A 5597-nucleotide genomic window follows, 5' to 3' on the forward strand; every position below is an offset into this window, starting at 1 on the left:
TCAGTGCACTTTAAATATGACATAGAGATTTTTATGATTTTTGTTGGTGACAAAAAAATCATAGCTACTGCTGATACTATGACTTGTGCGTTCATATATAAAGGAGCTGCTAAATTATAGTTACAGGCCGGTAAAGATGTAATTTTTCCTCATAAAAAAAGAACCTCCTGATCTAGGAAATTGATAATGCAAACTACACATCGACAATAAAAAGAACGTGTAATTCAGAGTTAATGAAAATATCTCTTGAATTTGTAGTAGGTACACTTTCTGGCCACACAGCTTTGTGGTTATGGCTTGGCATGCTGGCAAGAAGCAGATTCCACAATATCTTGTAACTCCTAGTAAAGAACATCCACAGAAGCATCAACAACACAGAAACAAGTCTGGAAGGAAGCAGAAAGGGTTGAATAAAATTGTTTTGAGCACAGTGACAGAATGGGAAGACCAGTATTTTCTACTATTAAAAACCGGAGGAAGTCACACCAACTTATTGTATTACAAAGACTTGAAGATTCTGATGAGATTGGTCCTATTGTATTCATTAATACACTTTGTGCAGTTTCTGGGGCTTGAACTCTGGGTCTGGATGCTGTCCCTGAGCTCCTTTTTGCTCTATCTACTACTTTGAGCTGCAGCTCCACTTCTCTTTCTGTTGTATTCATACATAAAATAAAAAGGAATATTATTAAAACAAACAGTGGAAGGCCCCTGACCTGGGTGAGAAAGGATGTATCTGTTCTCTATGAGTCACACATTATTCACAAGCTTCCATTGTCTTAGAATGACTAATAAAAATAAGTATCCCAGCAATAACTTTCAAATCCCACAGTTTTCACTAATACTGTCTTATACCCAATTCTGCTTTATAGTTCAATCCCAATGTAATTTCAGCCACTGCATTGATTGGGTATGAGTATCTATGTGGATTTCTAACCAGTTTCAAGCAAGAGGGTTTTTTGTTTTGTTTGTTTTATATTTTTTAAGATCCAGCATCTTTTTGTCCCTTCAAAGTGGTAGTTAAAAGTAAAAGCCCTGTATTTTGATTTTATGGCAATAATGGAAAAATTGCTAGGTACTTTTGATAAAGGAATTTAAACTGAATGTAACACTGTATATATTGACTTCATATTTCACTGCACATCCAGATTTATTGATTAGAAAAGGACTGACTGAAGCCAAGATTGATTTGATAGAAATCGCAGTCTGCTTATTTATCATGTGAAGAAAATTTACACATCTACCTAGGCATGGGAGTATTAGTTTATTGACTCTGAATTAAGTCTTGGCTAAGTGTCAAGTTTTTACCTGCAGCCTGTAGAAATCTTTTGGGAAAATTCTTGTTTGTGTATGAGTAAGAAACTGTAAATAGAATGTTTTTTTTTGTGGTTTACATGTCCAGAACTACTTTGACAAAGTCAAAACACAGTAAAATATTGTTGACTGATATCCAGAGGCACTAACATTGTTGGTTGAATAACATTTTTCTTTCATTCTATTTCTAAACAAAGCAAATGAAGGACAATGTTAACCAGGAGACAAAATTTCAAACGTATTTTAGACCTACTCATTCATAAGTAAATGTTAGTATGCCAATTTGAAATCAGCTTTTATTTAGTAATCAGGATTATATGGTAAGTAGTCTAAATACAACCACTAAAAGGCAGTCTCATAAGTACTGGAAAACACAAGGTTAAAGTAGCAGTAACTTAGCTAACATTTGTGAAATGCTTCCAATGCCAGAATTATGTTATGTATCTTCATTGTCTTTTAAATTATTTGCAATAATCCTGCGAAGTAGATATTGGTACTGTTCTCATTTTCCATGTGAAAAAATAGCTTCAGAAAAGCTACATGACTTGCCAGAGTTGGGCTTAAAACTGGCTCCAGTGAATTCTCTAATTTGTGTTTTCTCAAATGAATTATTCCACCCTCACAGTGTGGAAGGGATAGAGGGGCATAGAGGAGAGAAGTCATAGACAAAAAATAGTTTCACTGAAAATTCTAAATTTTACATCCCTCAGAAATTACTCAGTGTTAGTTTTAAACTATATACCAAGGGATATTAATTTTTCCAGACAAAGGGTTAACTCAGTTTGCTCTTGGTTGTTTCCCTTCTGCACAACTGCATTTCAAGAGAAATTGCTGCTCATAAGTGTTAAGGGTCTTATTACTGTCCAAATGCCCTTTTAATATGCTTTATGCTGGCAAAGGTACATTACAAATGAAATACAAGGGAAGAATAATTCAAACTCCTCAGATGGTGGCATTTTGTAAACCTCAAAGCCATAGTACAAATCTCTCTCAAACCTCTGGAAATCCATCTTCATAGCATAGAGTAGGTGGGAAGGCACTTGCAAATCCTTTTCAAACTGACAGCTCAAAAACCTAACTTGTTTTCTGATTCCTCAGCTGTGACAGGTTGTTGGTGGTGTATTTTTTACTTCAGAGGCTAAGAACTCTGTTGGATGGCATATGGGAGTCCAAGCAGCTGGGTTTTAATGGTAGACTTTGGGCAGGAAAGACAAATGAATAAGAACCTTAGTGATAAATATAATATTATAGTTCTTGTGCTCTGAAATGCAATATTATCTTGGCAAATTCATGATATCTTGCCTGCCATCTATGTAAATCTATTTGCTTCAGTAAACCCTTTTCTTAACTTTTCCTATTCAAGGAAGTCTATCTTTACACAATTTGAGGTGGCAAAATAACTTTTCTGCCTTTAAATAATACTCTACGACTTATCTAGTGAGACTGAAATTTCTATTGTAATGGATCATTTATTCAAATATTTTTTCAACTTATTTCACCCATCCACCCATCCATTCAACAATCTATCCAAAATATTTATTGTCTGCTCTGTGTTAAGCATTCTGCTAGAGTCTACAAACTCATTGGTGATTAAAATAGATATAGCCTTTGCAGTTGACTATATAGCCTACACTTAAAGAAGCAAGAAACATGTTTCTGGGGCAGAGAACATTTTTCTGTGAATGGCCATTTGGATATTTATAACATAATTTTAAGCCATACAAAATTATCAATACAGGCACATAAGACAAGGGCAGCTGGTAAAAAGCATACATGTGTCTTTTCTCATGTACCTAATGATTCCATAGACACTGTATAGCCCAATAAAAGTAAAGCAACACATATATAATTCACTATGAATTATGCTAAGTGCTAAGATGAATGTGGATGCAGCAGAGAGCCACGATAGAAGACCCTAGGAAGAGATCTACTTCACATGTTCAGATGTAAGTTTAGTTGACACTGAGACATTCATCTGTAATTCCACTTACAACACAAATGTATTATGTGGTATGTACTCATTATGATGGTGATATTTTTAAAGGATAGGACTCTGAAGGCATGAGTATCAGGACAGATCATTCTTTTTTTTTTGCATGGAGTGTGACCCAAGGATCAGAGATATAGATTAACTGACCTTTTATGTGCTAGGTTCTCTAGTAAATTGAAAGATTATCTATTTTCATTGTAGCCTCAACAGTAAGAAGTATCAAGTGTAGTGGCAAAGCCTAGGAGTATGATGGCTAAGGTGTTGTATGTATTGGGGGAAGGGGTTGGATACAATCCAAGGCCTACCAAAAGGGAAAATGAAGCCAAAAAGGAAGAAGAGATGTGGTCATGGACTGAAAATGAATGAAAAGATTTAGTCTTGTTCTCCAGTTCTTTACAATTCCCCTGTCGAGAGGTGAAGAACATTTTAGAAAGGACAGAGGATGTAATAAGCAATATTAATAGTCAGTTTTAACCTGTGTGTTTTTCCTGAAGACAAATAAGGAATATGAACGGGAGGAGTCAGGATACTTTGAAAAGGCTACTGGGAGGAAGTTGTCAAAACCATCTGAAATAAAGACCTAAGTATAGTGCTTGGTACCTTTTGCTTTGATAAAGTGGTTTTAGATTTCAAGCAAGTTAAGTATAAACCATGATTACTGAGCTATCTGGAAGGTCAACAGGCACATTAAGATCATTGAGTTATGAATCATTGAAGGCTATATGGATCCAGGCAACATCCCATCTGTGGGTACTGTTTCAGGGTAAAATATATAATGCCAATTGTTGTCCCTAGCTTCACTTCCCGTCACTAAAATGTGACAGTGATTAAATGCAAAATGTGAAACATTACAGTATGTAAGCACAAATTTAAAACAATAATGGTCTCTTGTCATACAATATAGAAAGGCAAAGTTGTGTGGAATTTGTTATTATACTTGCAAATGCAGCCATATTTACAATGGGTTGACACAGTGCTATATAAGCCAATACACAGTGAGGCAAAGATTATGGAAAGCAGGATGGGAGGATTGTGAGTATGGAAGAACACTGCCTTGAAGGAATCATAAAGGGATGCAGAAAAGGCCAGCATTGCTTAAATGCTTGAGTTGCCCTCATCCTCTTAATTTTGTAATGAATCAGTGCAAAGGGTAAATTACCAAGTTATTGAAGTTTACTTCTGGGCTCAGGTTCTTAATCACAAGTTCTAATTTCTTTTTTCTTAAAGCTCTCATTCTGTGAATTAAATTACAAGCTCTATGAGGTGAGAAATGTTTGTCTTGCTCACTGTGGCAGTTCTAGCATGTAGCAGGGCCTGGCACATGAAGCATGATGAATAAACATTGGTATTTGAAGGAAGAGTCATTCTCTTGGCTACCTTAAGTGCCCATGTTTTCCTCTCATGTTCTGTGTCTCTCCTTACCTAATGTTTCTCAATAAAACTGGCTTATTTTATATTATATACCCCCAGGTATTTTGTGAAGAGTATTTCTAATAGTAGCATAAACTAATTGTACAAAGGGGCTCCATTATAATGCTTGCACTTGCATATAATGTACTCAATCAAATTTACCACACCTGTTATTATTTCTTAACTGTCCTTCCATATGTCTTATACTTTTTAACAGTTTTTGGTGGGTCTCATTGTGCTACTAAGAAAGAGATTTATACCAATACTGTTTATGGTTTTGGACACTGCATTAATACAGATCCAACCAGAAAAAGAGGAAACCAATGTAAGTGGTAAGAACACAGGAACCAATGAAAAGGACTGATTTTATAGAGATGGTAAGAGTATATGTAAGGATGGTCTTACGACCTAGAGGAAGAGTATGTTGAAAGCAACTCCCTTAATGTACAAATCTATTATGAGCCCATACAATGTAAGGGTTAGGTTTGTTCAGATTGCTGAGTCCATCTGTTGTACCATGTAGAGCTAGTACGTACTCCAAAGTATCTTTTCTTTTTTACCTTTACTGAAAAGGTGGTGAGCAGGGTGGTTGCAGTTACCTAAGTAAGGTAAGGAGTACACTTGTTTTCAAGCACTATTACTCCATCCTTCATTTTCTCCAGTTTACCCCTCTGTACTGCCCTTACCCCAAGTTGTAAGGTTCATATTCAACATAGTGTCAAGTGAGTATCAATTTTGCATTAGGTCACCCTTTGTCCTGCTGTTTCTGTGATTCCCTTTCCTTTCCACAGATTGAATAAACATATACAAGATACAAGGTACAGAAAACTAAGAGAAAAGAAAAAAATAACTACATACAGGACATAATAAAAACCTCTTGTTT

Source organism: Perognathus longimembris, chromosome 28 (assembly GCF_023159225.1).
Source record: "Perognathus longimembris pacificus isolate PPM17 chromosome 28, ASM2315922v1, whole genome shotgun sequence".
NCBI classification, from domain to species: domain Eukaryota; kingdom Metazoa; phylum Chordata; class Mammalia; order Rodentia; family Heteromyidae; genus Perognathus; species Perognathus longimembris.